The 24,264-nt window shown below is 50.6% G+C and overlaps 1 pseudogene; it reads left to right on the forward strand.

Moving 5' to 3' along the window:
- The first annotated feature begins 1,745 nt into the window (after positions 1-1,745).
- LOC116969221 lies at positions 1,746-24,064 on the forward strand (annotated as a pseudogene).
- The last annotated feature ends 200 nt before the right edge of the window (positions 24,065-24,264 follow it).

A 24,264-nucleotide genomic window follows, 5' to 3' on the forward strand; every position in this document is an offset into this window, starting at 1 on the left:
TCTTTGTCTGAATTTGTCTCAAGAGCATTTGTGATTTTTGAATCTCACAGACAGCCTAGATGCAAGAAACATGTTCCCCATGATGGGGGAGTCCAGAACCAGGGGCCACAGTTTAAGAATAAGGGGTTGGCCATTAAGGATTGAGATGAGGAAAAACATTTTCACCCAGAGAGTTGTGAATCTGTGGGATTCTCGGCCACAGAAGGCGGTGGAGGCCAATTCACTGGATGTTTTCAAGAGAGAGTTGGATTTAGCTCTTGGGGCTAATGGAATCAGGGGATATGGGGAGAAGGCAGGAACGGGGCAATGATTGTGGATGATCAGCCATGATCACATTGAATGGCGGTGCTGGCTCGAAGGGCCGAATGGCAACTCCTGCACCTATTGTCTATGTTTCTATGTAAATGCTTTTCACTCCACATCACCGTCTACATCTCTCCTGCGACTCTCAGCCTGAGGAAGGGTCTCGACCTGGAAACGTCGCCCATTCCTTCTCTCCCGCTGAGTTCCTGCAGCATCTTGTTGTCTGGCCCGGCCGCGTCCTGGCAACTGTTGCTAGGGCGGGATGGGCGGCTCCGATTGGCGGCGGGGGCTGTCCATCCGAGGGGCGGGGCTACGGCCCGACCTATAGGATAAAGGGGCGGGGACACGGCTCCGATTGGTTGGAAACGAGGAGGGGGCGGGAGCTGGTGCTTTGTGACGCCGGCCCTGGATCCGCTCCCATTGGTCGCTGGCGCTGCCCGTCAGTGGTTGGGACAGAGGGAGGGGGCGGGACCTGGTGCCGGTCACGTGAGGCGGGGCCTCCTCTCAGCGCCGGGAGCTCAGGTGGGAAAAGCAGCCGCCGCCGCTGCCGCTCGGCCCCGCGTCCTTTCCCCACCCACCCCCTCCTCCCTCCGTTCCCCAGGGCGATCCCACGGCTTGTGTTAACCTGGCGGCGCCGTCTTTGTGTCTCTGTGGCAGCGCCTCTGGTCCTCCCAGTGCAGCGCCCCCTGGCGGCGGGAGGCCACTCTGCACCTGTCCACGTTCCCCGCTGAGTGACTCCAGCACTCTGTGACCTTCTTCCCATGATGCATGCGGCCTCCCACGTGACTGGAAGCCAATCACTGGCGGGGAGGTGCCTGCAGCCCCCCCTCGGTTTGGGGGTGACGTCGAGGTCGACGGTCGTGCGCGCCGTGCGTGTTGCAGACGTCACAGCGCAGGGCGTCTGGCTGGCGCACGGGCTGGCGGCTCGACTGCGGTGCCACGTTGCTCAGCGCCCCCCCTTTCTCCCACTTGCTTCCTCATCCCCTCCCTCACCCCCTCCCCTCACTTACACCGTCCTCATCCCCCTTCACCACTTCCGCCCTTCCCTCCATACCATCTCTTCCCCATCCCTTCTCCCGCTCCCCCCTCATCCTCACCGCCTCATCTCTCCCCCCTCACTTCCCCCCTCTTCATCCCCTCCTCACCCCCATCTCCCCCCCCCCCCCCGGTCTCCCCCCTGCCCCCTCCCCCCTTCAAGCACGAGTAATGTTCACGCGTTAGTAATGTCCTGTTTGCCAGCTTGTTGACCCTCTGTGTTCCCCTCCTGCAGGGTTTAGGAGTCGTTGCTGTGGACATAGAGACGGGGACGTGAGCGGCCATTGAGGGGCGGCCAGGGTGCCGGTGAGCCCCTGCCCCCATCTGCTGGGTGTGCGGGCTGAGCTTCGAGGGGCTGAGCTTCGATACAGGACTACATGACGGGGCACAACAAGCAGAAGCATTATGAGTGCGACGTGTGTGGCAAGGTCTATCGGAGCCCTTGCCTGCTAGAGACCCACCGGCGGGTGCATACGGGAGAACGCCACTTTGACTGCACAGAGTGCTGCAAGAGCTTCAACCGCTATGACACCCTGCTGCGGCACAACCTCATACACTCCGGTGAGAGGCCATTCGGCTGCTCCACCTGCGGCAAGAGCTTTGCCCAGTTGTGGGGGCTGCGGGAGCACCAGCGGGTGCACAGTAGTGAGCGGCCCTTCACCTGCGCCGACTGTGGCAAAGGCTTCAAGTTGTCCTCGAACCTGAAGGTGCACAGGCGCGTGCACACCGGGGAGCAGCCCTACACCTGCAGCTACTGCTGCAAGAGCTTCACCCACTCCAAGAGCCTGCTGTCCCACGAGCGCACCCACACCGGTGAGCGCCCCTTCACCTGCACCAAGTGCGGCAAGGGCTTCTCCCTGTTCCGACAACCTGCTGGATCACCAGCGGACCCACACCGGCGAGCGCCCCTACACCTGCGCCCAGTGCGGCAAGGGCTTCACCCGCTCCAACAGCCTGCTGGAGCATCAGCGCACCCACACCGGCGAGCGCCCCTACACCTGCGCCCAGTGCGGCAAGGGCTTCATCCGCTCCAAGAGCCTGCTGGAGCACCAGCACACCCACACCGGTGAGCGCCCCTTCACCTGCGTCCAGTGCGGCAAGGGCTTCACCCGCTCCGACAACCTGCTGAAGCACCAGCACACCCACACCGGCGAGCGCCCCTTCACCTGCGCCCATTGCGGCAAGGGCTTCACCCGCTCCAAAAACTTGCTGGAGCACCAGCGGGTGTACACCGGCGAGAGGTCCTTTGGTTGCTCCGACTGCGGCAAGAGCTTCAATACGACATAAAAGCTAAAGATCCATTGGCGGGTGCACACGGGCGAGATGCTCTTCGGCTGCTCCACCTGCGGCAAGAGCTTTGCCGAGTTGTCAGGGCTAAGGCGGCTCCGGCAGGCGCACAACAGTGAGCGGCCCTTCACCTTCTCCGACTGCGGTAAAAGCTTCAAGTCGACGCTGGAACTCAAGGTACACAGGTGCCTGCACTCCGGGGAGCAGCCCTACACATGCAGCGACTGCGGCAAGGGCTTCACCAGTTCTAAAAAGCTGTTGGAGCACCGGCGCACCCACACTGGCGAGCGCCCATTCACCTGCGACCAGAGCGGCAAGGGCTACACCCACTCCAACAGCCTACTGTCCCACGAGAGGGTGCACGCCGTGACCGTCCCTTCCCCAGCGCGGTGTGTGGAGAGCGCTTTGCCATGGCCAACCACACCCTGTCTCACCAGCATGTGCACACCAGTGACCAGCCCTACGACTGCCCGTACTGCGGGGGTTACGGCAACACCAGCGGATATACAGACTATGATGGAGAAGGTGAGGACAGACTCTACGATGGCAGTATAAAACTGGACCACCATTGCCTGTGGCAGATTGTGTTTCCTCAGCTGCCGCAGGAAGTACATCGTCAGTTGGGCCTTTTGAGACATAGAAAACATAGAAAATAGGTGCAGGAGTAGGCCATTCGGCCCTTCGAGCCTGCACCGCCATTCAATATGATGATGGCTGATCATCCAACTCAGTATCCTGTACCTGCCTTCTCTCCATACCCCCTGATCCCTTTAGCCACAAGGGCCACATCTAACTCCCTCTTAAATATAGCCAATGAACTGGCCTCAACTACCTTCTGTGGCCGAGAATTCCAGAGGTTCACCACTCTCTGTGTGAATTTTTTTTTTCTCATCTCGGTTCTAAAAGCTTTCCCCCTTATCCTTAAACTGTGACCCCTTGTTCTGGACTTCCCCAACATCGGGACCAATCTTCCTGCATCTACCCTGTCCAACCCCTTAAGAATTTTGTAAGTTTCTATAAGATCCCCCCTCAATTTTCTAAATTCTAGCGAGTACAAGCCAAGTCTATCCAGTCTTTATTCATATGAAAGTCCTGACACCCCAGTAATCAGTCTGGTGAACCTTCTCTGCACTCCCTCTATGGCAAGAATGTATTTCCTCAGATTAGGAGACCAAAACTGTACGCAATACTCTAGGTGTGGTCTCACCAAGACCCTGTACAACTGCAGTAGAACCTCCCTGCTCCTATACTCAAATCCTTTTGGTGAACCTTCTCTGTACTCCCTCTGCGGCTTTTTGACTGTGGTGTCGATGGTGACCTCCCATTGATGTATCTAACAATGATCTATTCTACATTTTCCTTGAACTCTATTCCTTTTCTCCTTTTCACTCCTTACACTTCCTTATCTCTGCACCTCCCATCAGACTGAAGAAAGGTATTGACCTGAAACGTCATGCATTCCTTCTCTCCACCGACACTGCCCGAACCGTTGATTGACTCCAGCACTGTGTGGCCTCTTCCCATGATGCATGCCGGCCCCCCCCCCCATGTGACTCTACGCAATGGCAGTGGGCGGGGCCAGTAGTCCCCCTCGGATTGGCGGTGATGTCAGGGCATCGTTTGAGCGCCATCCGTGCATGCGGCTGACATCACGGAGCAGGGCGGGCAGACGGTTCAACGCAGTTCCCGCATACTCGGCACCCAGTTCCCCTCTTTCCCCTCACCCTCCTGATCCTCTTACCCCCACCCTCCCTCACCCCATCACCCCCCTCCTCCCCCCCAGACTAACTCTTCCCCCTTCAAGCACTGGTAATGTTCACACCTTAATAATAACCTGTTTGCCAGTTTGTTGACCCTTTGTGTTCCTCTCCTGCAGGGTTTAGGAGCCGTTCCTGTGGGCAGAGAGGCGGGGACGTGAGCGGCCATTGAGGGCGGCCAGGGTGCCGGCGATCCCCCCTCTCATCTGCTCGGTGTGTGGGCTGAGCTTCGAGGGGCTGAGCTTCGATGGAGGACCACATGATGGGGCACAACAAGGAGAAGAGTTATGAGTGCGATGTGTGTGGCAAGGCCTGGCAGAGCATGAGCCAGCTGGAGACCCACCGGTGGGTGCACATGGGAGAGCGCCCCTCAAACTGCCAGAGTGTGGCAAGAGCTTCACTTGCTACGACAGCCTGCTGCGGCACAACTGTGTGCACTCCGGCGAGTGTCCCTGCGGCTGCTCCGACTTCGGAAAGAGCTTCAAGATGACACATGAGCAGAAGATGCACCAGCGGGTGCACTTGGGCTGGAAGCCCTTCGACTGCTCCACCTTTGGCGAGACCTTTGCCCGGTCGTCGGGGCTGTGGGTGCACCGGCGGTGTGGAAGAAATATTAATGTCCTTGGCTTAATTGTGACTGGAATGGATGTTTTGTATGTGACAACTGGCAGCTCTCGCTTGACCAGGTGCAGAAGAGGTTGTGGATATCGACAAAGTAAATTAGACGTATTACCTCTTGTCTGGGAATGTGTTGAAGGGTGGATGGTAAATGTAAACATGAAATGGTAGAGAAGATAATGAAGCTTGTTTTCCCTTCTGTGAGGAATTACAATAGATCACCCGCGTCCCCTTTTGCGAGTAGCGTAGATACATTGCAGTAATTGAGAGGCTTATGATTGGCTTGGAGAGGGGATGGAGGCGTGGGCCACCTGAACGGTGAGATAGCATAATGTCAATATGCCCTTGTATTGTGTTTGACTTGTATTAACCATCTGCTGTTGAATAAGATTAACATAAGATTCACCACTCTCTGTGTGTAAAAGGTTTTTCTCATCTCGGTCCTATTATGAGCATTCATAGCAAAAGGATTTGAGTATAGGAGCAGGGAGGTTCTACTGCAGTTGTACAGGGTCTTGGTGAGACCACATCAGGAGTATTGCATATAGTTTTGGTCTCCTAATCTGAGGAAAGACATTCGGGGATTTAGAAGATTGAGAGGGGATCTTATAGAAACTTACAAAATTCTTAAAGGGTTGGACAGGCTAGATGCAGGAAGATTGTTCCCGATGTTGGGGAAATCCAGATCAAGGGGTCACAGTTTAAGGATAAGAGGGAAGTCTTTTAGGACCGAGATGAGAAAATCATTTTTTACACAGAGAGTGGTGAATCTGTGGAATTCTCTGCCACAGAATGTGGTTGAGGCCAGTTCATTGGCTATATTTAAGAGGGAGTTAGATGTGGCCCTTGTGGCTAAAGGGATCAGGGGGTATGGAGAGAAGGCAGGTACAGGATACTGAGTTGGATGATCAGCCATGATCATATTGAATGGCGGCGCAGGCTTGAAGGCAATCTTCCTGCATCTAGCCTGTCCAACCCTTTAAGAATTTTGTACGTTTCTATAAGATCCCCCTTCAATCTTCTAAATTCTAGCAAGTACAAGCCGAGTCTAGCCAGTCTTTCTTCATATGAAAGTATCCACATCAATACTGAACCACCAATACCGGGTGCTTTAAGTTTGTATACTAATCTCTTATGTGGGACCTTGTCGAAAGCCTTCTGAAATGTAGATATAACACATCCACTGGTTCTACCTTATCCACTCTACTAGTTACATCCTCGAAAAATTCTATAAGATTCGTCAGACATGATTTACCTTTCATAAATCCATGCTGACTTTGTCCAATGTTTTCACCACTTTTCAAATGTGCTGCTATCCCATCTTTAACATCTATCCCATCTATCCCAACCCTAGCAGTTTCCCCACTACCGATGTTAGACTAACCGTTCTATAATTTCCCGTTTTCTCTCTCCCTCCCTTTTTAAAAAGTGGGGTTACATTAGCTACCCTCGAATCCTCAGGATCTACTCCAGAATCTAAAGAGTTTTGAAAAATTATCATTAATGCATCCACTACCTCTGGGGCTACTTCCTTAAGTACACTGGGATGCAGCCTATCTCGCCCTGGGGATTGATCGGCCTTTAATCCATTCAATTTACCTAACACCACATCCCGGCTAACCTGGATTTCACTCAGTTCCTCCATCGCATTTGACCCCCGGTCCCCTGCTATTTCCGGCAGATTATTAAGTGGATAGGGCCGGTATGGGGTAAAAGGAGCAAATCAATTCACCTGTTTCTGATTGCAAGGGACCTACATTTGTTTTAACTAATTTGTACGCTTCATCTTTTGTTTTGATACTATCCCTGATTTCGCTTGTTATCCACGGATGCACTACCTTCCCTGATTTATTCTTTTGCCAAACTGGGATGAACAATTGTTGTAGTTCGTCCATGCAGTCTTTAAATGCCTTCCATTGCATATCCACCATCAACCCCTTAAGAATCAATTGCCAGTCAATCTTGGCCAATTCACGTCTCATACCCGTTATCCACATCAACTCTGTCTATCCCTCTCATCATTTTAAAGACCTCTATCAAGTCCCCCCTTAACCTTCTGCGCTCCAAAGAATAAAGACCTAACGTGTTCAACCTTTCTCTGTAACTTAGGTGCTGAAACCCAGGCAACATTCTAGTAAATCTCCTCTGTACTCTCTATTTTGTTGACATCTTTCCTATAATTTGGCGAGGAGAACTGTACACCATACTCCAGAATTGGCCTCACCAATGCCTTGTACAATTTTAACATCACATCCCAACTTCTATACTCAATGTTCTGATCTATAAAGGCCAGCACACCAAAAGCTTTCTTTACCACCCTATCTACACGAGATTCCACCTTCAGGGAATTATGCACAGTTATTCCTGTCCGTTCGTATTCCGTTCAACTGCATTCCTCAATGCGCTACCATTTACCATGTACGTCCTATTTTGATTTGTCCTACCAAGATGTAGCACCTCACACTTATCAGCATTAAACTCCATCTGCCATCTTTCAGCCCACTCTTCCAAATGGCCTAAATCTCTCTGTAGACTTTGAAAATCTATTTCATTATCCACAACCCCACCTATCTTAGTATCATCTGCATACTTACTAATCCAATTTACCACACCATCATCCAGATCATTGATGTATATGACAAACATATACAATTCTTAAGTGATTGGATCGGATAGATGCAGATTTTTTTGCCGATGTTCGGGGAGTCTAGAACCAGGAGTCATAGTTTAAGAATAAGGGGTAGGCCATTTAGCACTGAGAAGAGGAAAACCTATTTCACCCAGTGAATCTGAGGAATAATCTGCCAGAGAAGGCAGTGGAGGCTAATTCACTGGATGTTTTTCAAGAGAAAGTCAGATTTAGCTCTTCGGGCTAATGGAATGAAGGGCAATGGGGAAAAAGCAGAAACGGGTTACGGATTTTGGATTATCAGTCATGATCATATTGAATGGCGGTGCTGTCTTGAAGTGCCGAAATGGGTACTCCTGCTCCTTTTTCTACGTTTCTATGTTTGTATATCGGTTATCGTGTGTCTGTGCACTGTGGACGGCATCACGAGAATTGCGTATTGTCTATTCATATAACCATATAACCATATAACAATTACAGCACGGAAACAGGCCATCTCGGCCCTACAAGTCCGTGCCGAACAACTTTTTTCCCTTAGTCCCACCTGCCTGCACTCATACCATAACCCTCCATTCCCTTCTCATCCATATGCCTATCCAATTTATTTTTAAATGATACCAACGAACCTGCCGCCACCACTTCCACTGGAAGCTCATTCCACACCGCTACCACTCTCTGAGTAAAGAAGTTCTCCCTCATGTTACCCCTAAACTTCTGTCCCTTAATTCTGAAGTCATGTCCTCTTGTTTGAATCTTCCCTATTCTCAAAGGTAAAAGCTTGATCACAGCAACTCTGTCTATCCCTCTCATCATTTTAAAGACCTCTATCAAGTCCCCCCTTAACCTTCTGCGCTCCAGAGAATAAAGACCTAACTTATTCAACCTATCTCTGTAACTTAGTTGTTGAAACCCAGGCAACATTCTAGTAAATCTCCTCTGTACTCTCTCTATTTTGTTGACATCCTTCCTATAATTGGGCGACCAAAATTGTACACCATACTCCAGATTTGATCTCACCAATGCCTTGTACAATTTTAACATTACATCCCAGCTTCTATACTCAATGCTCTGATTTATAAAGGCTAGCATACCAAAAGCTTTCTTTACCACCCTATCTATATGAGATTCCACCTTCAAGGAACTATGCACGGTTATTCCCAGATCCCTCTGTTCAACTGTATTCTTCAATTCCCTACCATTTATCATGTATGTCCTATTTTGATTTGTCCTGCCAAGGTGTAACACCTCACATTTATCAGCATTAAACTCCATCTGCCATCTTTCAGCCCATTTTTCCAAATGGCCTAAATCACTCTGTAGACTTTGGAAATCCTCTTCATTATCCACAACACCCCCTATCTTGGTATCATCTGCATACTTACTAATCCAATTTACCACCCCTTCATCCAGATCATTGATGTACATGACAAACAACAAAGGACCCAACACAGATCCCTGAGGCACCCCACTAGTCACCTGCCCCAAACCCGACAAACAGCCATCCACCATTACCCTCTGGCTTCTCCCATTCAGCCACTGCTGAATCCATCTTGCTATTCCTGCATTTATACCCAACAGTTTAACCTTCTTAACCAACCTTCCATGAGGAACCTTGTCAAAGGCCTTACTAAAGTCCATATAGACAACATCCACTGCTTTACCCTCGTCAATTTCCCTAGTAACCTCTTCAAAAAATTCAAGAAGATTAGTCAAACATGACCTTCCAGGCACAAATCCATGTTGACTGTTCCTAATCAGACCCTGTTTATCCAGATGCTTATATATATTATCTCTAAGTATCTTTTCCATTAATTTGCCCACCACTGAAGTCAAACTAACAGGTCTATAATTGCTAGGTTTACTCTTAGAACCCTTTTTAAACAATGGAACAACTTGCGCAGTACGCCAATCCTCGGGGACTATTCCCGTTTCTAATGAGATTTGAAATATTTCTGTCATAGCCCCGGCTATTTCTACACTAACTTCCCTCAATGTCCTAGGGAATATCCTGTCAGGACCTGGAGACTTATCCACTTTTATATTTTTCAAAAGTGTCAGTACTTCTTTTACTTTGAAACTCATAGTATCCATAACTACTTTACTCGTTTCCCTTACCTCACATAATTCAATATCCTTCTCCTTGGTAAATACCGAAGAAAATAAATTGTTCAATATCTCCCCCATCTCTTTTGGCTCTGCAGATAGCTGCCCACTCTGTTTCTCCAATGGATCAATTTTATCCCTCGTTATCCTTTTGCTATTAATATAGCTGTAGAAACCCTTTGGATTTACTTTCACCTTACTTGCCAAAGCAACCTCATACCTTCTTTTAGCTTTTCTAATTTCTTTCTTAAGATTCTTTTTACATTCCTTATACTCCACAAGCACCTCATTTACTTCATGCTGCCTATAATTATTGTAGATTTCCCTCTTTTTCCGAACAAGATGTCCAATTTCCCTTGAAAACCAGGGCTCTTTCCAATTTTTACTGTTTCCTTTCAACCGAACAGGAACATAAAGATTCTGTACTCTTAAAATTTCCCCTTTAAATGTCCACCATTTCTCTTCTACATCTTTCCAATAAAACAAAATGTCCCAGTCCACTCCTTTTAAATCATCTCGCATCTCATCAAAGTTAGCCTTTCTCCAATCAAAAATCTCAACCCTAGGTCCAGTTCTGACCTTCTCCATAATTATATTGAAACTAATGGTATTGTGATCACTGGATCCGAAGTGCTCCCCAACGTATACCTCCGCCACCTGTCCCGTCTCATTTCCCAACAGGAGGTCCAGCACTGCCCCTCCTCTAGTAGGTACCTCTATGTATTGCTGCAAAATACTATCCTGCACACATTTTACAAACTCCAAACCATCCAGCCGATTTACAGAATGTGTTTCCCAGTCTATGTGTGGAAAGTTGAATTCTCCCACAATCACTACCTTGTGCTTACTACTAATATCTGCTATCTCCTTACATATTTGCTCTTCCAATTCTCGTTCCCCATTTGGCGGTCTATAAAACACCCTTATAAGTGTTGCTACACCTTTCCCACTTCTCAGTTCCACCCAAATAGCCTCCCTAGATGAGCCCTCCAATCTATCCTGCCAAAGCACTGCTGTAATATCTTCCCTGACTAGCAATGCAACACCTCCACCTCTTGCCCCTCCAATTCTATCACACCTGAAGCAACGAAATCCTGGAATATTTAGTTTCCAATCACAGCCCTCCTGCAACCATGTTTCACTGATCGCCACAACATCATACTTCCAGGTGTCTATTCAGACTCTAAGCTCATCCACCTTTCTTACAATGCTCCTAGCATTAAAATATGCACATTTAAGAAACCCCCCGTCTCTTCTTCTCTGTTTATTTCCTTTTTTCTTTCTCCTCTTGTGTCTGAGTGCTTCCCTTTTCTGCTTCCTGCCTCCCATTCTGTCTACTTTCTCTATTTGAGTCCCTCGCCCCAACCATTCTAGTTTAAAGTCTCCCCAGTGACCTTTGCAAATTTCCCCGCCAGGATATTGGTCCCCCTCGGGTTCAAGTGCAACCCATCCTTTCTGTACAAGTCCCACCTTCCCCAAAAGAAGTCCCAATGATCCAGAAACTTGAATCCCTGCCCTCTACACCAGTCTTTCAGCCACGCATTTATCCTCCACCTCGCTCCATTCCTACTCTCACTGTCGCGTGGTACAGGCAGTAATCCTGAGATTGTTACCTTTTTGGTCCTTTTCCTTAACACTCCTCCCAACTCCCTAAATCCTCCCTTCAGGACCTCTTCACTTTTTTTACCTATGTCATTTGTACCAATATGTACCACGACCTCAGGCTCCTCTCCCTCTGATTTCAGGATATCTTGGATGTGTTGAGACACGTCCGAGACCTTGGTACCAGGGAGGCAGACCACCATCTTGGTCTCCCGACTGCGTCCACAGAAACGCCTATCCGACCCCCTAACAATAGAGTCCCCAATTACAATTTCCCTCTTGTTTTTTTCCCTACATTTCGGAGCAACAGGGCCGGTCTCTGTGCTGGAGGCCCGTCCGCTGTTGCTATCCCCGGGTAGGCTGTCACCCCCATCCGTACTCAAACAGGAGTACTTATTTGCAAGGTGTACTGACATTGGAGTACTCCCTCGTTCCTGCCTCTGCCCCTTGCCCTTCCTTAGCGTGACCCACATGTCTCTCTCCTGTGGTTTTGGAGTGACCACCTCCCTATAACTCCCCTCTATGACCTCGTCACTCTCCTTGACCAGACAGAGGTCATCGAGCTGCTGCTCCAGGAACCTAATACGGTCCCTTAGGAGCCCCATCTCTCTGCACCTGGTGCAGATGTGGACGTCTGGAGGGCCATCCGACACCATGACCTCCCACATCTGACATCCAGAACAGTACACTGCTCTGACTGTCATTCTCTCGCCTTACCCTGGATCCGATACCAGTATAATACAATAGAAACTGCTGGGAGAAATCAGCAGGTATCTGACACATACAGCTGCTCCCTCTTGCCCTTTAAACTGCACCTTTATTATATAAACAAAAAGCACTGTACCTTTAGCCCACTGTACCTTCACTAAAGCACTGTACCTTTAGCCCACTGTACCCTTAGCTCACTGTACCCTTGGCTCACTGTACCTTTAACCAGAAAGCAGAAATGCTAACCTGAGGTTGCACCCAATCAGCTGCTTCCTCTAGTCTGCTTCCACCAATCAGCGGCTTCCACCAGAAACCCTCCCTATGGAGTGTGGAACGTTACAGACTTTGGTAAAAGCCCTGACCCTCCTCCACTGTCTCCAACGGTCCCGGGCCTCTATGAAAACAAGACCCGCGCCCGATTTAAGTACTCACCGCCCTGACCCTCCTCCACTGTCTCCAACGGTCCCGGGCCTCTATGAAAACAAGACCCGCGCCCGATTTAAGTACTCACCGCCCTGACCCTCCTCCACTGTCTCCAACGGTCCCGGGCCTCTGTGAAAACAAGCCCCGCGCCCGATTTAAGTACTCACCGCCCTGACCCTCCTCCACTGAATATTCGTTGACTATTTGTTAAGTGTACCGAGGTAATAGAAAACTAAACTAAATTGATCTAAACTGAATCATCTGATTTCTTATCCTTGGTATTTGATGGCAACGGCTTATTTTTTCTATATTTCTGCATTAATTTGCGGTAATTTTGATTAGTTTGGTATCTTCCTTTTTACCGACGTACAACATTTTTAACGGTATCTCTTAGGCGCCTTTTCAATCAACGTCTTAGGGACACATGCCCTTCAGCCCACTTAGTACAGGCCCGATCAAGTGGGCCTGCTGAGCTAGTGTCATTTACCAATCACTGCAATTATCCACAGTCTTCTTAACTCTTCACAACCTGCATCTGACCAACTGACTTTTAAAAATAGGAAACTAGACTGGCATCCTCTTCAGTAACTTCCTCTGAAAACTCATTCCAGATTTGGTTCAATCTCCGAAATGAGATGTTGGTCTGAGATTCATTTTAAATCTCAAACTGATCACCATAATCCTATGCACTGGTTTTAGGGGGAAATCTTTTAGGACCGAGATGAGAAAAACATTTTTCACAGAGATTGGTGAATCTGTGGAATTCTCTGCCACATAAGGTAGTTGAGGCCAGTTCATTGGCTACATTTAAGAGGGAGTTAGATGTGGCCATTGTGGCTAAAGGGATCAGGGGGTATGGAGAAAAGGCAGGTACAGGATACTGAGTTGGATGATCAGCCATGATCATATTGAATGGCGGTGCAGGCACGAAGGGCCGAATGGCCTACTCCTGCACCTATTTCCTATGTTTATAATACTACTAGACTAAGTGGGACCCGTTGGGTCCCAGTCACACGGGAGGCCTGGTCCACCAGTACAACCCATGGGGAAGGGGGATGTGGAAGGGTGTGTGTGTGGGGAGGAGGGGAGTGGGGAGGGGGAAAGGGCGTATGGGGTGTGGTGTGAGGGGGTGGGGTGGTGTGGGGGGAAGGGAGGAGGAATGGGGAGGGGCAAAGTGGGTGTGGGGGGCGTGGGGCTGTGTGGGGGAAGACAGATATTTCATTTTGTGTTTATTTCTTCACCTAATCACGCATTTGCCCCTAATGTACCTCTAAATTACATTCGGATTTATCTGAATCCCACCAGTGATTGACAACTTCTTCACTCCCCTTGTCCCTGGTTTTATTTTACGATGAACCGGGCAGTCATTTATGGTCTTCCCCTCTTCTACAGCGAATGATGTGTCTTTGTCCCAAACATTATGGAGGGCACTGTATGTGGATAAATGTAAGGTTATCAATTTTGGTGGCAATAACAGGGAGGCAGATAATTATCTGGGGGTATGGAGAGAAGGCAGGTATGAAAGGGTTATTGGGAAGAAAGAGCTACTTTAAATTTAGTTGCATCTGGTTGGGTAACTATAGTAGGGTGGATATTATTCCATGCTTTAATTGTGCGGGGGGAGAACGAATTGCTGTACACATCTGTCTTTGTAGCTGGGATCACAAATTGGATCGAATGCCCTCGTCTGCTCCTAATAGGTTTCGGTTTGGTGCAGGTCTTGTAATCTATGTCAAGCTGACCATTTAACATTTTGTAAAAACAGGTCAAACGGTGAGCTTCGCGTCTGTCTTGGAGAGGGTTCCACCCCAGAGTGGGGAGGGAGGTGGAGAGGGGTAGGGGGAGTGATGGAAGAGGGACAGAGGGGTAGGAGGAAGGGGGCGGGTGCAGAGAGGGAAGGGGGTGGCGTAGAGAGGGAAGGGGGGTGGGGGAGAGAGGGATGGGTGGGAGAGGGAGAGGGGTGAGGAGAGGGAAACATAGAACCATTGAAATTAAGTGCAGGAGTAGGCCATTCGGCCCTTCGAGCCTGCACCACGATTCAATATGATCGTGGCTGATCATCCAACTCAGTATCCTGTACCTGCCTTCTCTCCATACCCCCTGATCCCTTTAGCCACAAGGGCCACATCTAACTCCCTCTTAAATACAGCCAATGAACAGGCCTCAACTACCTTCTGTGCCAGTGAATTCCAGAGATTCACCACTCTCTGTGTGAAAAATGTTTTTCTCATCTCGGTCCTAAAAGATTTACCCCTTATTCTTAAACTGTGACCCCTTGTTCTGGACTTCCCCAACATCTGGAACAATCTTCCTGCATCTAGCCTGTCCAACCCCTTAAGAATTGTGTACGTTTCTATAAGATACCACCTCAATCTTCTAAATTCTAGCATGTACAAGCCGAGTCTATCCAGTCTTTCGTCATATGAAAGTCCTGACATCCCAGGAATCAGTCTGGTGAACCTTCTCTGTACTCCATCTATGGCAACAATGTATTTGAGCATTGGGCATTGTGACATCACACAATGGAACGTTCACCAAGTGCTTGTGCTCCTGCAAAGGCATATGTAAATGAATCCATTCCGATTGGACATCTGTGAGCATCGGGCATTGTGACATCACACGATGGAACGTTCACCAGGGGCTGGGGCTGGTGCTGCTTCTATGGGTGAGAAGCCAGTTTATTTTTGAAATATTGGGGGGGGGGGGGGGGAAGGATTTGATTAAAAACGTGTACTTAAACACGACGAAATGTAATGAGGTGCGGATACTTAGAAAGAAACGTGAAATCTCTACCGAAATGGAAAAGATGTCGGCGATTCTGCGTCTGGTTTCGGAGTTGCAGGGAATCAAAGGAAGAAATGCGGCCGGAAGCCGTACATGTAAATCGATCCATTCCGATTGGACGTCTGCGAGCGTCGGGCATTGCGATTGGACATCTGCGAGCATCGGGCATTGTGACATCGCACGGCGGGAACGAATCGAAAGGCAGAAAGGGTGCCGGACGCCAGCCGGTCGGATGGGACGAGAGTTTTATATATTAACTAGACCATGTGCAGACCCGTTGGGTCTGTTTGCCCAACGGCGTTTGCGGGGGGGGGGGGGGGGGGAAGAGGGGGGGGGGGGGGGGGGGGGAGGAGGAAACGGGATAGATTTGGGAGAGAGGAGAGCGGGGAAGGGGGTGAGAGAGGGGGATGGGGCGAGAGATGTGGGGGAGGGGGGAGGGTGGGGAGGGAGGGGAGGAGGGAGGGAGGGGGAGGGGTGGGGGGAGAGAGGGCAAAGAGTGGGGAGGAAGAGTGGAGGGGGAAGGGGGAGAGGGAAGAGTGGGGAGGGAGGTGGAGAGGGGTAGGGGGAGTGATGGAAGAGGGACAGAGGGGTAGGAGGAAGGGGGCGGGTGGAGAGAGGGAAGGGGTGACGTAGAGAGGGAAGGGGGTGGGGGAGTGAGGGATGGGTGGGAGAGGGAGATGGGTGAGGAGAGGGAAACAGAACCATAGAAATTAAGTGCAGGAGTAGGCCATTCGGCCCTTCGAGCCTGCACCACCATTCAATATGATCGTGGAGGAGGAGGAGGAGGAGGAGGAGGAGGAGGGATACAGGGGAACAGCATCTGCAGCACCTTCTTAAACAAAAGAGGCCCAGGGGTGGAGAGAGAGAGGGAGAGATAAAGGGAGGGAGACACGCACACACACACAGACACACACACACACACACAGACACACAGACACACACACACACACAGACACACACACACACAGACACACAGACACACACACACACAGACACACACACACACACACACACACAGACACACACACACACACACACACACTCACACACACACACACTCACACTCACACCCACACACAGACACACACACACTCACACACACACACACAGACACACACACACACACACACACAGACACACACACACACACAGACACACACACACACAGAGGGATAGAGAGAAATGGACAGGGAGGGAGAGAGAGGAGGCAGAGAGAGAGGAAGGGAGACAGAGAGAGAGAGAGAGAGAGGAAGGGAGACAGAAAAATACAGAGAGAGATAGAGAGAGAGAGAGATACAAGGGGAGAGAGAGACACACACAGACAGAGAGAGAAAACGAGAGAGAGGGAGAGACAGACAGACAGAGAGAGAGAGAGATAAGGGGAGAGAGAGACACACAGAGAGGGAAGGAGTGGGAGTGAGAGGAAAGGGGAGAGAGATGGACAGGGAGACAGAGTGGGATAAGGGGGGGAGAGAGACACACACACACCGACACAAAGAGACAGAGAGAAGGGGAGAAAGAGAGAGAGGGATAGAGAGAAATGGTCAGAGAGGGAGACAGAAAAAGACAGAGAGGGAGACAGAAAAAGACAGAGAGGGAAAGAGAGACACACAGAGATAGAAGGGGAGAGAGGGGGGTAGAGAGAAATGGACAGGAGGGAGGGATAGAGAGAGAGAGATAGAGAGACAGAGAGAGAGATATAAGGGGAGAAGAGAGACACACACAGACAGAGACATAAAGAGACATAGAGAGAGAAGGGGATAGAGAGGGAGGCAGACAAAGAGGGATAGAGAGAGAGAGAGAGGCAGAGAGATAGAGAGATAGAGACACAGAGAGAGCGGGAGGCAGAGAGAGAGAGATAATGGGGGAGAGAGAGAGAGATACACACACACACAGACAGATAGGCCCAGGGGTAGAGAGAGAGGGAGAAACACACACAGAGACAGAGGGAGAAGGGGAGAAAGAGAGAGAGGGATAGAGAGAAATGGAAAGAGCGGGAGGGAGGGAGAGGGAGACAAATAAAGACAGAGAGGGGTAGAGAGAGACACACACACAGACGGGGGAGGAGAGGGAGAGATACAGAGAGAGAGAGAAGGGGAGAGAAACACACACACATACACACAAAGAGACAGAGAGAGAAGGGGAGAAAGAGAGAGAGGGATAGAGAGAAATGGAAAGAGGGAGGGGGAGAGGGAGACAGAGAGAGAGAGAGGGGAAAAGAGAGGTAGATAAGGGGAGAGAGAGAGACACACACACAGACACACAGACAGAGAGAGAAGGGGATAGAGAGGGATGCAGAAAAAGACAGGGACAGACACAGAGAGGGAGTGAGAGATAGAGACGGAGAGAGAGAGAGGGGGGGAAGGGGAGAGAGAGAGAGGGAGACAGAGAGATAAGAGAGAGAGAGGGAGGGAGAGAGATACGAGGAGACACACACACACACACACAAAGAGACGGAGAGAAGGTGACAGAGGGAGAGAGGGATAGAGCGAGAGAGACAGAGACACAGAGAGAGACACACACACACTCATACAGAGGGAGAGAGAGACATAGTGAAGGGGAGAGATAGGGAGGGAGGGAGACAGATAGAGGGGGAGGGAGGGAGAGAGGGGGGGAGGCAGAGAGATGGAGAGAGACACATGGGGAGGCAGAGAGAGAGAGAGAGAGATTGGGAGACATACACAGACACACAAAGAGACAGAGAGAGAAGGTGACAGAGGGAGACAGAAAAAGAGAGAGGGATAGAGAGAGAGACAGAGACCCACACACACACAGGGAGGGAGAGAGGCAGAGAGAGAGATAAGGGGAGAGAGAGAGACACACACACTGACAGGGAGAGAGAGACAGAGAGTGAAGGGGAGAGAGAGGGAGGGAGGGAGATAAGGGGAGAGAGAGACATACAGAGACAGAGCGAAGGGGAGAGAGAGAAGGAGAGGGAGGGAGAGAGGCAGAGAGAGAGGAGAGAGAGAGACACACACAACAGAGGGAGAGAGACGGAGCAAAGGGAAGAGAGAGAGAGAGAGGGACGGAGAGGCAGAGAGAGAGAGAGAGGGAGAGAGAGGAGAGATAAGAGAGAGGAGGAAGGGAGAGAGGGAGACAAACATAGAAAACAGGTGCAGGATTAGAGGCCATTCGGCCCTTCGAGCCTGCACCGCCATTCAGTACGATCATGGCTGATCATCCAACTCAGTATCCTGTACCTGCATTCTCTCCATACCCCCTGATCCCTTTAGCCACAAGAGCCACATCTAACTCCCTCTTAAATATAGCCAATTAACTTGCCTCAACTACCTTCTGTGGCAGAGAATTCCAGAGATTCACCACTCTCTGTGTGTGAAGAAAAATGTTTTTCTCATCTCGGTCCTAAAATATTTCCCCCTTATCCTTAAACTGTGTGACCCCTTGTTCTGGACTTCCCCAACATCGGGAACAATCTTCCTGCATCTAGCCTGTCCAACCCCTTAAGAATGTTGTAAGTTTCTATAAGAACCCCCCTCAATCTTCTAAATCCTAGCGAGTACAAGCCGAGTCTATCCAGTCTTTCTTCATATGAAAGTCCTGACAACCCAGGAATCAGTCTGGTGAACCTTTGCTGTACTCCCTCGATGGCAAGAATGTATTTCTTCACATTAGGAGACCAAAACTGTATGCAATACTCCAGGTATGGTCTCACCAAGACCCTGTACAACTGCAGTAGAACCTCCCTGCTCCTATACTCAAATCCTTTGGCTATGAATGCTAACATACCATTCGCCTTCTTCACTGCCTGCTGCACCTGCATGCCTACTTTTAATGACTGGTGTACCATGACACCCAGGTCTCGTTGCATCTCCCCCTTTCCTAATTGGCCACCATTCAGATAATAGTCTACTTTCCTGTTTTTGCCACCAAAGTGGATAACCTCACATTTATCCACATTATACTGCATCTGCCATGCATTTGCCCACTCACCCAACCTATCCAAGTCACCTTGCAGCCTCCTAGCATCCTCCTCACAGCTAACACTGCCCCCCAGCTTCGTGTCATCCGCAAACTTGGAGAAGTTGCATTCAATTCCCTCGTCCACATCATTCATATATATCGTAAATAGCTGGGGTCCCAGCACTGAGCCTTGCGGTACCACACTAGTCACTGCCTGCCATTGTGAAAATGACCTGTTTGCTCCTACTCTTTGCAGAGAGTGAGACACACACACACACGGGGGAGACAGAGGGGGAGAAGGAGAGAGAGAGAGAGTGTGGAGCGGGGAGGCAGAGAGCTGAGATGGAGGGACAGGAATAAGGGGAGAGAGTCAGAGAAAGAGAGTGGGGAGGGTGTGGAGAGAGTGACAGTGAGAGGAGGGGGAGAGAGCGGAACGAGTAGGCGGGAAGGGTCAAGAGAGTTTACTGTCATTTGTCCCAGACAGAACAATGAAATTCCTACTTGCTGCAGCACAACAGAATCAGTAAACATAATAAATAATATAACAGAAACTTAGAGAAAAAAGAACAAACAATCACAGTGCAATAATAATAACAATAGTCTATTGTAGTTCAGAGCTTATGAGGTTGTAGTTTTTATGTGCTATATTTACATGTTCATATGTTCTGTTGTGCTGCACCAAGTAAGAAATTAATTGTCCCATCCGGGACATTGGACAATAAAAGGGTGACCTGGACATGTTGAGTGAGTGGGCAGATGCGTGGCAGACGCAGTATAATGTAGATAAATGAAAGGTTATCCACTTTGGCGGCAAAAACAACGGGGCAGATTATTATTTCAATGGGGTTAGGTTAGGTAAGGGGGAGGTACAGCGAGACCTTGATGTCCTTGTACACCGGTCACTGACAGTTGGCTTTCAGGTACAGCAGGCAGTGAAGAAAGCTAATGGAATGTTGGCCTTCATAACAAGAAGATTTCAGTATAGGAGTAAAGAGGTTCTTCTGCAGATTGAAAAGACTAGGCTTGTATTCACTGGAGTTTAGAAGGATGAGGGGCTATCTTATAGAAACATATACAATTACAAAACGACTGGACAAGCTAGATGCAGGAAAAGTGTTCCCAATGTTCGGCGAGTCCAGAACCAGGGGCCACACAGTCTTAGAATAAAGGGGAGGTCATTTAAGACTGAGGTGAGAAAAAACGTTTTCACCCAGAGAGTTGTGAATTTGTGGCATTCCCTGCCACAGTGGAGGCCAAATCACTGGAGGGAATGAAGAGAGCATTAGATAAAGCTCTAGGGGCTAGTGGAGTCAAGGGATATGGGGAGAAGGCAGGCACGGGTTAATGATAGGGGACGATCAGCCATGATCACAATGAATGGCGGTGCTGGCTCAAAGGGCTGAATGGCCTCCTGCACCGATTTTCTATGTTTCTAATAAGGGGAGAGGGTCAGAGAGAGGGGGAGTGGGGAGGGGTGCAGTGTGAAAGAGTCAGGAGGGGTGAGAGAAGAGACAGAGAGAGAGAGAGAGAGAGAGAGAGAGAGAGAGAGAGATGAGGGGGGGGTGGAGGCTGAGGGGCAGGAATAAGGGGAGAGTCAGACAGAGGAGAGAGTTGGGAGGGAGGGAGGGGGCGAGAGTCTGGGGGTTGGAAAAAGGGTGAAGTGAGTAGCGGGGGGAAGCAGGGAGCAAAGGGAGGAGGGAGGGATTCAAGGGTAAGTGGGTTTATTGCCGAGGGGGATGAATGGGGGGTGGCAGGGAACGGGGGGAGAGAGAGGGGTCAAGTGAGTCAAGGAAAGGGGTAGGGAGCCTGGTGGAGGTTCAAATTGTTTCAGGGTGGGGAGGAGGGGGAGGGAGCAAAGGGGTAAGGAGCAGTAGGCGGCAGCGGTAAGGGGCAGGGAGCCACAGGGAGGAGGTCACATTGTTTGGGGTTGGGGAGCATGTTGCAGTTTAGGAAGTCAAACCAGGGCAGGATCTTCACTGTGAATGGCAGGGTGCTGGGGAATGTGTGGAGCCGGAGGGATCTAGGAGTGCAGATACGAGTTGGGCCGAAGGGCCTGTTTCCAACGCTGTATCACTCTATGACTCTTATGACAAAGTGTTGGAGTAACTCAGCGGATCAGGCAGCATCTGTGGAGAAGATAGGCACAAAGTGCTGGAGTAACTCAGCGGGTCAGGGAGCATCTGTGGAGAGGTGTGAGGTGCTACATCTTGGCAGGACAAATCAAAATAGGACGTACATGGTAAATGGTAGGGAATTGAAGAATGCTGGTGAACAGAGGGATCTGGGAATAACTGTGCACAGTTCCCTGAAAGTGGAATCTCATGTAGATAGGGTGGTAAAGAAAGCTTTTGGTGTGCTGGCCTTTATAAATCAGAGCATTGAGTATAGAAGTTGGGATGTAATGTTAAAATTGTACAAGACATTGGTGAGGCCAATTCTGGAGTATGGGGTACAATTTTGGTCGCCTAATTATAGGAAGGATGTCAACAAAATAGAGAGAGTACAGAGGAGATTTACTAGAATGTTGCCTGGGTTTCAGCAAATAAGTTACAGAGAAAGGTTGAACAAGTTAGGGCTTTATTCTTTGGAGCGCAGAAGGTTAAGGGGGGACGATAGAGATCTTTAAAATGATGAGAGGGATAGACGTGGATAAGCTTTTCCCACTGAGAGTAGGGAAGATTCAAACAAGGGGACATGACTTGAGAATTAAGGGACAGAAGTTTAGGGGTAACATGAGGGGGAACTTCTTTACTCAGAGAGTGGTGGCTGTGTGGAATGAGCTTCCAGTGAAGGTGGTGGAGGCAGGTTCGTTTTTATCATTTAAAAATAAATTGGATAGTTATATGGACGGGAAAGGAATGGAGGGTTATGATCTGAGCGCAGGTATATGGGAATAGGGGAGAATACGTGTTCGGCACGGACTAGAAGGGTCGAGATGGCCTGTTTCCGTGCTGTAATTGTTATATGGTTATATGGAGAGAAGGAATGGGTGGCGTTTTGGGTCGACACCCTTCTTTGGTTTAGTTTAGTATAGAGATGCAGTGCGGAAACAACAGGTTTTTCGGCCCGCGGAGTCCGTGCCGACCAGCGATCACCCCGTACACTAGCACTATCCCACGCACATTAGGGAAAATTCAGCAATTTTGCTGAGGCCGATTAATCTACAACCCTGAACGTCTATGAAATGTTGGAGGAAAGCGGAACATCCGGAGTAAAAACCCACGCAGGGCAAGGGGAGAATGTACAATCTCCGCACAGACAGCACCCGTAGTCAGGATCAGCCCCGGGTCTCTGGCGGTGAGGCAGCATCTGTACCGGTGCGACAGTGTGCCGCGCAGAATTATATAACGTTTTCCTCCGCCATAAACACACTCAATATGTGCTTGTAATGTCCTGTTTGCCAGCTTGATGACCCTCTGTGTTCCCCTCCTGCAGGGTTTAGGAGCCATTGATGTGGACGGAGAGACAGGGACGTGAGCCGCCATTGAGGGCAGCCAGGGTGCCGGTGAGCCCCCCATCTGCTCGGTGTGTGGGCTGAGCTTCGAGGGGCTGAGCTTCGATGGAGGACCACATGACGTGGCACAACAAGGAGAAGCAACATGAGTGCGACGTGTGTGGCATGGCCTGGCAGTACCCAAGCGAGCTGGAGACCCACCGGCGGGTGCACACGGGGGAACGCCCCTTCGTCTGTTCGGAGTGCAAAAAGAGTTTCAAGACAGCCAATGTCCTGGAGGCCCACCGACGGATTCACACGAGCGAGATGCCCTATGGCTGCTCCACATGTGGCAAGAGCTTTACCCATTTGTCGGGGCTGTGGGAGCACCAGCACGTGCACAGCAGTGAGCGGCCCTTCACCTGCTCCGACTGCGGCAAAGGCTTCAAGTCGTCCAAGGACCTGAAGGTGCACTGGCGCCTGCACACTGCGGAGCGCCCTTACACCTGCAGCGACTGCGGCAAGTGCTTCACCCAGTCCAGCCGCCTGCTGAAGCACCTGCGCACGCACACCGGCGAGCGCCCCTACACATGCGCCCAGTGCGGCAAGGGCTTCGCCCAATACAGCAACTTGCGAGAGCACCAACGCACCCACACCGGCGAGCGCCCCTACACCTGTGCCCAGTGCGGCAAGTGCTTCACCCAGTCCAGCAGCCTGCTGACGCACCAGCGCACCCACACCGACGAGCGCCCCTACACCTGCGCCCAGTGCGGCAAGGGTTTCACCCAACACAGCAACTTGCTGGAGCACCAACGCACCCACACCGGCGAGCGCCCCTATACTTGTGCCCAGTGCGGCAAGGCTTTCATCAATTCCAGCAACCTGCGGAATCACCAGCGCACCCACACCGGCGAGCGTCCCGTACACCTGTGCCCTGTGCGGCAAGTGCTTCATCCAGTCCGGTCACCTGCTGGTGCACGAGCGTGCCCACACCGGCGAGCGCCCCTACACCTGTGCCCAGTGTGGCAAGGGCTTCACCTGCTCCTCCAAACTGCTGTCCCACCAGCGGGTGCACGCCGGCAACAGTCCTGTCCCCAGCCCGCCGTGTGGAGAGCGCTTTGCCATGGCCTCGCACACCCTGTCTCACCAGCACGTGCACCCAAGTGGCCCGCCCTACGACTGCCCGGACTGTGGTGAGTCGTTTGACAGCTCGCGGGGGTTGCAGCAGCACCGGCGGGCCCACGTCGGCGAGCAGCTGCTCCCACTGTGACAAGAGAGCATGGGGGTGGCGTGAGCAACAGTGGAGAGAGATCCTTTGTGTGCGCTGCGTGTGGCAAGAGTTTCACTCGCACGTCCAGCCTGTGGCAGCACCGGCGTACCCACAGCGGTGAGCGTCCCTTCCCCTGCCCGTCCTGTGGTAAGGGCAACACACGCCTTGACCACCTGCTGAGCGAGTCCACACCGGCCAGCGCCCCTTCATCTGCCCGCTCTGTGGCAAGGCCTTTGCCCGCTCCTCCAGCCTGCTGGCACACTGCCACGTGGATAGATAGGCGCTGTTTAGGTAAACACAATGCTGGAAAGAATGGGTAATGTTTCTGATCGAGACCACCCTCAGTCTCGACCCGAAATGTCATCCAGTCCTTCTCTCCAGAGATGCTGCC

This window comes from Amblyraja radiata, unplaced genomic scaffold (genome assembly GCF_010909765.2).
Source record: "Amblyraja radiata isolate CabotCenter1 unplaced genomic scaffold, sAmbRad1.1.pri S127, whole genome shotgun sequence".
Lineage (NCBI taxonomy): Eukaryota > Metazoa > Chordata > Chondrichthyes > Rajiformes > Rajidae > Amblyraja > Amblyraja radiata.